The following is a 10,677-nucleotide window of genomic DNA, read 5'->3' as shown; positions in this document are numbered from 1 at the left end:
TCACTTAAAATTAATCATCGTCAAGGGAACAAAGGAAAGGGATATTTCAAATTAAACAACAGTATTCTTAATGACGAATCATACAAAATAAAAATAAATACTTTAATAGACAAATATGAAAAAGTAAGAAATAAAAAAAGTCTAGCAATTGTTTGGGATCTCTTTAAAATACAAGTAAGAGAGAAAACTATAGAATATTGTCATAAAAGAGATGAAATTACAAAATTAGAACAAGAACTTAAACTTTTGAATGAAATTCATGATAACAATCTTGATGGAAAAAATAAGGTTCACTAATGGCACAATATGGCCTTAAATATCAACTATTTCATTAAACACCAAAAAGGTCACGATTTGATTCGTAAATGGGTCTATTTCAAAAGACTTAATGCTAAATAAATCAGTTCTTTTCAAAAAAGTACATAATATTCTCCAAAGTAGGCCCAGATCGTGGATGGAGGCCAAGGTTGATTATTCCAAAAACAATTAAAATTGTGGAAAAAATTGACCAAAATTGACGTAAAATACAAATAATGTATACTTCAGGGGTCATAGCTTCATAAATTTTAAAGGAAGGTGCCAATAAAATATGTTTTTGTATTGATAGTATTATCACAAGTATTTCTATGCAAAATTTGTAATTTATTGGCCCCATTTTAAAAACGTCAAAAATTTAGGGCCAATTTTAACCCTTCGTGAACCTTCTCCTTTGCCAAACATAATTGATTCAATAAATAAAACAGAAGAAACGTTACAAACTCTATATTCAGATAAAATAAAAGGGGCACAAATAAGATCACGAGTTAAATGGATAGAAGAGAGCGATAAAAATACAAAATATTTCTTGGGATTAGAAAAATCCAGACAAACATTGAAAAACATTACTGCTATAAAGGACAGTAAAAGAGAAATAACAGAAGATCAAGGCACAATATTAGAAACGGGGAGAAAATATTATGTTAATTTATATAAGTCAACTAACCCTGGTTTCAGAGAAATTGAAAATTATATTGAAAAAACTAAAATAAATTACAAACTAAGTACACAAGAAAGCAATGAAATTGATGGCAACCTGACAATAGAGGAATGTACAAAATCTGTCTTTAAAATGAAACTTATTAAAACACCGGGTATTGATCGTCTCCCAATTGAATTTTATAGAGCATTCTGGTCCAACTTACAAACGTTTGCTGTAGATGTTTTTAATCATTGCTATGAAAAAAAAAAGAATTGACAAATTCTCAGAAACTAGGATTAATTACCCTTATATACAAGAAAAATGACCCATTAAATTTATATAATTATAGACCAATTACCTTACTAAATGTAGATACCAAAACTGTAGCATATTCTCTTGCACAAAGACTTAAACCAATATTGCATAAAATCATTCATAGTGATCAAAACGGCTATGTAAAAACAGATATATTAGATTTAATATTAGACAAATCCAAGATATCATAGATTATTCGGAAAGATTCAATGTAGATGAAACAATCCTATTTTGAGACTTCACAAAGGCATTTGACTCGCTAGAATGGGAATTTATGTATTGTTCTTTAATGAAATTTGGTTTTCAGAATCTCTTTTGAGGTGGATAAATACTTTATACACAGTTATAAAGGGTTGCATATTAAACAATGACTTGATTTCAAGACCCTTCAACATTGAGCGCGGAATCCGTCAAGGGTGTCCCGCGAGTTCTATAGTTTTCGTTATTGCTGTTGAAATTGTAGTTAGTAGATTAAGACAAAATAAAAATTTTAAAGGTTTCCTAATTAAACTAGATAATAAAACCCATACCTTTAAATTCAGCCAGCTTGCAGACGACACCACTTTATTATTAAATTCAAAACAAGGAGTGTCATTCACTTTGATTATTATAGAATTTTTTGAATCATTTACTGGCCTAGAGCTTAACCGAAATAAAACAGAAGGAATATGGCTCGGCTCGGCAATTTAAAGTCCTGCAAAGATAAGGTTGAAAACAATAATTTTACACAAGAACCTATAAACGTTTTGGGAATATACTTTGGACTTAATAAAAATGAGTGTAAAAAATTAAACTTGCATCGATAATACGAAAAATCTGACAAAATACTTAAAGACTGGAATAAAAGAAATTTAACTATGTTAGGTAAGATAACTCTTGTTAAATCATTAATCTTACCGAATATTACTTATGTTGCATCTGTAACCGAAATTGATAAAAATACCAAAATTTAAAAAAATAATATATAATTTTATATGGAATAATAAACCAGAAAAAGTTAAAAGGGATATAATAAGTAAAAATTACCATGCTGACGGGCTTAAAATGATAAACATAGATAAATATCTAGAAGCGATAAATATTAGTTGGGTAAAAAAAACTCATCAATATCACCCAATTGGAAAGTCTTACCAAAATTTAATTTTGATAAATTTGGACAATAATTCCTTATTTTTAAAATGAACTTCAACCATTTTAAAATGGTCTATAAACTAAAAGAACTAATTCCACAATTTTACTTAAGAATAATCATATCATGGATAAATTCAAAATCTGAAAAAGATCTGAATCAGATCAACTATCATATAAACAAATTAGACAGCAGCTTATTTGGGGCAATAAAAATATCAAATTAAAAAGGTAAATGTCTCATTTTCAAAAAACTGGATAAACAGTAGAATTCTATTTGTAAATGACATTATTGATAATAAAGGAAAATTTAATCAAAACATGATCTTAGATAAACTATCCTGCCATGCTAACTGGTTTTCGGAATATTCTTAATTAATGAAAGCAATACCAAAACAGTGATTACAAGAGCTAACTAAAGAAAAATCAATTAAAACAAAAGTTGTTATTGACTCCGAATACAAATTTAAAGATAGAAAAGGAAAAATGGTATCATGTAAAAATATTTCTTCCAAAGACATTAAAATCTCCCTCTTAAATAGATAATATGAAAAACCAATAGGATTTCAAAAATGGGACAACATGTTTATCTTAGAAAACAACACAAGCAAAAGACAACAAATGCTGAACTATATCTTTTATTATATACAAGATAATAAATTCCAAATGTTAAGATGGAAATTTCTGCACTACAGTTTACCAACCAAACAATTACTTTACTCTTGGAAAATAACTAAATCTCCGCTATGTAATATTTGTGATGTCATCGAAGATTGTGAGCACTACGTTTTGGCATGCAAATTTCTGAAATCATTTTGGATCAAATAAAACTATTACTTGATAAACTTAAAATAGGACATCATATAATATCAATTAGATCACTTTTGTACGGATAAACAAATAACCGATACAAGTTATTACAGTATTAATGATTTTACTGTATACAAAGGATACTATGTATCCGAACAAAAAAACAAAACAAATTAATGTGTTTGAAATTTTAAAAAAGGAATTTCTTCAATATCATGAAATATTGATAAATAAAGAAGGCAAATATGAAAAATTCCATAATCTGGTTGCAGCAAAAATTAAATTAATTTCATAAATTGAATTTATAATATATCATATTATCTTATTTCTATTCAGTTGCATATATGTCATTATTACTATATATATATATACAACTCGTCTAAACATCAACCCAACAATGTTAGATCTGTAAATTTGCTTTCGCAAATTTTTTGTTTTTCCCTCGCCGGGATTCGAATCCATGCTACTGTGATATCGTGACACCAAATCGCCTGCACTGCAGCCGTCCCGCTAGACCACACGACCACCTGGGGTCTACTTTAATAAAAGCTTTCAGTGGCCGTGTGTTACCTTTCCTCGTCAGTTTTAATCTAGCGGCGTACTACAGTACATGATATATAAGGCATGGAGATGTTATTGTTACAGATCAGCTCAATTATCTATAGTAAAGGATCCTACAAATTAATGCAAGATACAGTCACAGAAAATAATTAAATTCATAATATATATTGTGCACTAACAAGTAACATTATCACTGAAATGCTATATACTAACGTTAACGAGGCCGGGATAAGGTACCTCTAACAAATGTAAAATTCAAATAAAATAGTAGAACACTTAAAAAACAAATCAATACACGAGACAATAGATTGGTCAAATTAATGACCACGACGATAGTTTTTGAAATAAAACAAAATTAGTCAATAATTTCAATACTTTGAAAATAAGATGAAAATATATATATTCATGATTACCATTAAACTATGGCATAAATATAAAACCTTATATAATAGACTTGTGTTGTCATGATGCAATCAATTTTTCAGAATTATGCGAAGGGCTTGAAGGCAAGAAAATTTGAACTAAGAATTCATACTGACATTTTTATTTCTTCTGAAAGGAACAAATATAGTCAGAATAATGAGCTCTACAAACTTTCATATGTCAAAACTGTTAGACAAATTCTTATAGGAGTAATGGAGTTGGTTTTTCTTTTTCAATTTTCCTATTATCATGCAATGTTATGTCTCGTATGTTTAAAATAATGATAGATAAATAAAACCTACAAATCACAAAAATGACTAGCAAGGCAAGATCTATTAATAAATCAAAGAAACTAAACAGACGACTAAAAGATCAGTAATACAAGATCAACAAAATAGAAATTTTTGTCATGAAGTTTATTCTCGTCTACAATGTTGAAGAGTGTACTTAATGTTTGATATGCCCATACACGAATGTGAGCGATACAGGCTCTTTCGCGCCACTAATTGTACGTAATTTTTAAACAAATCTTAGTATTTATGCCAATGACAATAATTCAACTCAGATAATGGTCAAACTTGCACTACCTATGTGTGTTTGATCATGTACATACTTTAAAGAGACTCTTGAATTTGAAATTACTTCAAATATTTTAATTCATGTTTAAATAATTAAATTTCATCTATTTGTACTGAAATATTAATCACAGAATATTGATTGAGAAAGGCTGTCAAGCACTATGTTCCACAAAAATGAGCCATAAAGAGGGAGATCTCCTACTTTAAAGACTTTCTAGCTTCAGAAGATCTAGATTGGCTGGTAAATATGCATATAAAATCAGTAATCGCTGCTAAAAATTTATAATGCATACAATTATTATTCTTGTATATGATTATTTATAAAATCATAAATCTGTTCTGCATTTGTTCAACATACATACCGGAATGCAAGCATGTCATCTATAAAAATTAAAAAGAAAAATATCTATCCTACATACATAACTGTTTAATTTTTTTCATCATGTAAAGACAATATATTATTATCATATTGAAGTGTCATGTGCATTTCGGAAATATTTTTTTTTCATCATCTTAAAATAATATGTAAAATTATAAAATGTGAGTCTTCAAAGAAAGACATGTGCAGTAGGACATCTTGAAATAATGTTGCAGACAAATCTGTGTATGATTAGTAACCTATTTGCAAGGAGCTGTTGACGAACACACTGATATTAGTTGAAATGTTTTAGTCCGTATCTTTTAAAGGGAAACCTCATTCTAAAAAAAAACCTCGTCATTTTATGTTAATAAAATTATGTTTTAACTTATTCAGATTCATTAAAACTAATAATGAATACACATTTTTGTGTGTGTTATGCTTCGTATGATTTAAATAATGATAGATAAATAAACACTTTAAATCACAAAAACGATCAGCAAGGCAAGACCTATTCATAAATCAAAGAAACTAGATAGACTAAAAGATCAGTAATACATGAAGTCTATTCTCGTCTACAATGTTGAAGAATGTACTTAATGTTTGATATGCCCATATCAAGTTGAATGATACACTCAGGCTCTTTAGAGCCACTAGTTTTTAAACGAGTTTTTAAATTAGTATTTATGTCAATGCCATAATTTAACTTAGATAATGGTCAAACTTGCACTACCTATTTGTGTTTGATCATTTACATGCTTTTAAGAGACTCTTGAATTTGAAACTAAAGTGGTAATCATCAAACATTTCTGGACTCTACAAGTTGTTATAAATAAATCGGAAAGCAGACTTGTCTTTGACCATGTTGATATGTGTTATGTATCTAAATACATGCATTTAGGTTTCATGTCATGAAATGAATTCAATTAACAAAAACTCCAATAAAACGGCAATATAAATATCGCATACGAATTTCAAAAATAGATTTTATTGCTAATTTCAGCATTTCTATTAATGCGGCATGCATATCGATATTTGATTTGAAAAAAAAAGATTTAAAAAATTACCGTCAGCCGTTTTATTTCCCCCATATACTACATGACTAGAAAAGTGTTTTTCAGAAAGAACATCTTACTGCAGTTAGCTTAGAAGCTGGGAAGCTTAATTGATTTTTACAAAGACTTAGGAAATCTTCATTACATATTGTAATAGTCAGGCTATTTAATGAGACTTTTCCTACGATAATAGTCCTAGACTATCACACATCCCGATCATGACAACTTTGTACACAATACTTTTATATTATAGACCACGGGATCCCATTATAGTATGCCTCTTTGTCAATTATCCATGCATTCTAATTGTAGATTCAGTACGACTTTATTTAGATCTAATCAAGTTTTGGTGAGGGACTAATAATGTGTGATTATCTGACTTCAAATACGGTTTGTGGAATAATAGAGGATTGCAATAAATATGTTGTAGTTTACTATTTTAAGTAAAATGGTCATTAATTTCGATATACTTCAAGAATGAAAGGAGCAAGGGGACAAATTAAAAAGGTTTATTCACCTGTCTAGATCGCTGGTACTTTTAACGCAATCTGAAAGTTCAAATCTCAAGATTCCATAACCTATTTAATTTTGACCGAAATGAAGAGAGTGACTTGTTTTACAAACTTATTATATATATATAAGTTTAAAAGATTATGAAAAATTATTTTCCAAATGATTTGTAGTTAGCTCGTTACAGTTGTTGTTGGGTTTGGTTTTTTGGTGTGTGGGGAGGGTCTTTTTTCTTCAGCTTTGCTAAAGTGGTTATTGTTGATAGCTCAGTTTATAGTTTCTCGAACGTATTTCAAGGTAGTTTCACCAATTTGGTGTATGTCCCTTGGCAGGGTTTTCACATTTTAATTCAAGAATTATCAATGCATTATTTCCTTAAATTTTCATTGTGTTTGTTATATATTCTGATTTATTTAATAATGGTATAGAGTACGCTATGTCATGATTAAGAGTAACACCATATATCAAAATGTTAATGAAAAAGATATAAATTTAAAGTCGGACTGAGTTTGATTAAATTTCAATTAACCTAAATGAAATGAGAAAAAAATACCAATGCACGATTATATAAATACATATACTTAACTTGACCCTATCAAAACTTTACACTAAGGCCAGTTGAGGTCAGCAGGAAGAAACACTAACCATTAACTATAAATAAGCCGGAACTGAATCATAAAACAATAAAACATGGAAACAGTAGAATATTTAAAGGCATTCGAAAAAGAGCAGGCTTGTGCCTCTACAAGGCAGCACTCGCACCCGCAAAGTGGAAAGGGATTACTATAAGTTGCAAAACTTGTTTCCAAATCCACTATAAATAAATATGTTTAAACTAAAGCATTAAATCCTATTTAAATCACATACAATTTCAGGGTCTTTATGCAAATGTTTGTCAATTATCAACCTTTCTGTATATTGATATTATAACATATTGATAGTTGATATATGAAATATCAAGATATAAGGCAATTATATAAGTTCATTATTATAAAAAAATTAAATCTAAACACACGCATGAATTATCATTCATATCAACTTTAATTGGTTCAGTTGTTTCAGAAGACACAAAAATCAAAACAATGGCTCAATATTGTCATATAGGACAAAAATTTCGATTAAAAGTCGAGTGACAGTTTATGGTGATCTAGCATAATTGTAAATCTTGTCTCTTTTTTGCTGTTTACATCTTCTGTCTATCTATGAATATAAGTTTTTGAGTTTACAGAAAGAAATGTCATACTTTATCAACAAGAATACACACACTGAATATCTAACTGGCTTTACAGAAAGAAATGTCATACTTTATCAACAAGAATACACACACTGAATATCTGACTGGCTTTAGAGAAAGAAATGCCATACTTTATCAACTAGCATACACACACTGAATGTCTAACTGGCTTTAGAGAAAGAAATGCCAAACTTTATCAACAAGAATACACACACTGAATGTCTAACCAGCTTTACTGGTTATCATTGAATTATATTGAAATTGTATAAGATCATGGTTTTACAACAAATATCCCAAACACTCAACATAATGAATAACCCTTGTACATGATGTCAATTGCAAGTCAGAAGAACCTTGCCAAACGAGCAAGTGCACCTTAAAATCTTTCTATACAACAAATATAGGAAACGTTATACTCGAAATATCTGCTCAAAGTGTCTGTGAATGACCACAAAATGTAACTTTCACTACTGATCTATAAAAGAGGTAGACATGGTTAAGTAAATCCTAGATGTCTGGCGAACATGTAGACTTACAAGGATTCCATACCCCATGTAGTATATGTAATCATCATACTTCACATAAATGAGAAATTTATGGGACAAAAATTGAGTTTTTTGGCCTTTGCTGACCCATGAAAATGAGATTTTCTATGTATAAACATAAGAAAAACAATACTTTCTTTTAAATGCTTTATTCAGTATAATATTTTCATGTTAAAACAGACTGTGTAGTGAACTGAAATAAAATCACATAGTTTTAAATGATGCAAAACAATTCTAGAACACTAATCAACCAAAATATACATGTAAAATATTCATATTTCTAAACAAATCTGCATAATACATACAAGACAGGGACAACAGGTCTATTTTTCATATTGAAATTTGTTGAAATAAAATTCATTTAAAAAAACATAATTATACGGATCAATTTCACACATCATTTACCCTTTTTTTGTTTTACATTACTTCAGCAGGGCACTGCTAAAAAAAATTCTGCCAAGGTATCATTTCAAGTGGAGGACTCCATCTTTTAACTTTATAAATTTGAAGTCTGTATGAGGACCTGAAAGAAAAATACCCACTCCCTTCAATCATTTTAGTTGTTTTTTAAAATGGTCTTTTCAGTGATTGACTTTCCTCGATTTGCAAAACAATCATGACTACTTGCTTAGTAAAAATAAGTCATCAAAGATATTCTTTAAATATTTAATTCAATGCTAAAATAATTTAAGTTTTATCCATATTACTGATATATTCATTTAAAATATTGGGTTTGAAAAAGGTTGTCAAGCATAATATCTCCCAAATGGAGCTTGAAAGAGGTGATCTCCAACTTAAGTTTTTTTTAAATTGCTGCAATATTTTTCTATTGTAAATACAATTATCATTCTTGTACATGAACTGTTTATAAAATCACAAATATGTTCTGCATTTGTTCAACATACATACTGGAATGCAAGCATGCGATCTATAAAACAATTATCTATTCTACATACATAACTGTTTAAAGTTTAATTTTTATCATAATGTAAAGTCAATATATTTTTTATCACATTGAATTGTCATGTACATTTTGGAAATATTTTTTCATCAGATATGTTAAATTAAAAAAATGAGTGAGTCTTCCAAGGAAGACATGTGCTGCATGCTGTTTTGAAAGAATCTTGTAGAAGACTATGTGCAAGTCTAATAACCCTTTTTCAAGGAGATATAACAAACTGATATTGGCAGAAATTGTTTAATCAATATCTTTTAAAGAGAAACCTTTATGTCACTCATATTAAAACATAAATTAGCCGGTATGCAACTTAATTTTAAGAAAATATTGTGTTTAGTGGAATTCATCAAGTTATTGTCCAGAGTTGTGGATTAACCAACTTGTATAAGCAGATATGGTTGAAGTCTGTGTTTTGGTATAGGAAAACCCCAAAAATCATTTTCAACAGCTAAAAAATAAAACACAAGTCAAGTATGAGGGGGGATAGTAGGGGTCCTGATCCCAAAATCCTACGGCTTAAAAACACGAGATCCCAAAATCCCGGATTAAAAAACATGAAATCCTGAGGTCCCAAAATTCGAAAAAAAGAATTCCTGGATCCCAAAAGGGTCAATCCCAAAATCCTGAGCTTAAAAACAACTGATCCTGGAGTCCCGATAAAGGGCCTATCCCCCTCAAGTATTTTTAAAATCTTTCTATATTCAGTTCCAAGGTCTGTTTTGACTCTACACTGCAAGCCAATTTATACTTTTCAGGCTAATGCCACATAATAATGATTTAGAAAATATGACACATAAATGATAACTTCACTTAATTAAAAAAAACTATATATCAGTCATCTGCATAATGTGTCAAAAAACAACATGCTAATTCAATGATGTGGTTTCAGTGGGGTACTACTTCAATATGAAGCCTAAATACATCCAACCTAAAAATTCTATATAGATAACTAAATAGTGATATTGACAGCTTTCTTAATGAATACACTTGTTTGTAATGTATATGATGCATTTGAAGTCTCAATAAACTTCTTCTTATCATGCACATTTGTTTTTATGTCACTCTATGAAAGCCACATGAATCAAACAACTGACATACAAACAAATTAGTAGGTCCTTAAAGGTTTTGATACAGATAAGTTTCAATGAATATGAGACTGTTTACAAGTGTAATTTGAGCCTGTTTTGATGATTTACTAGGTATAAAAAAATGGCACTTTTTTCCAAGAAAAATTAGAGCTGAGA

The sequence above is a fragment of the Mytilus galloprovincialis genome, chromosome 4 (assembly GCF_965363235.1).
Source record: "Mytilus galloprovincialis chromosome 4, xbMytGall1.hap1.1, whole genome shotgun sequence".
Taxonomy (NCBI): domain Eukaryota; kingdom Metazoa; phylum Mollusca; class Bivalvia; order Mytilida; family Mytilidae; genus Mytilus; species Mytilus galloprovincialis.
The sequence above is the reverse complement of the archived record's forward strand: the minus strand, read 5'-3'. Positions refer to the sequence as shown.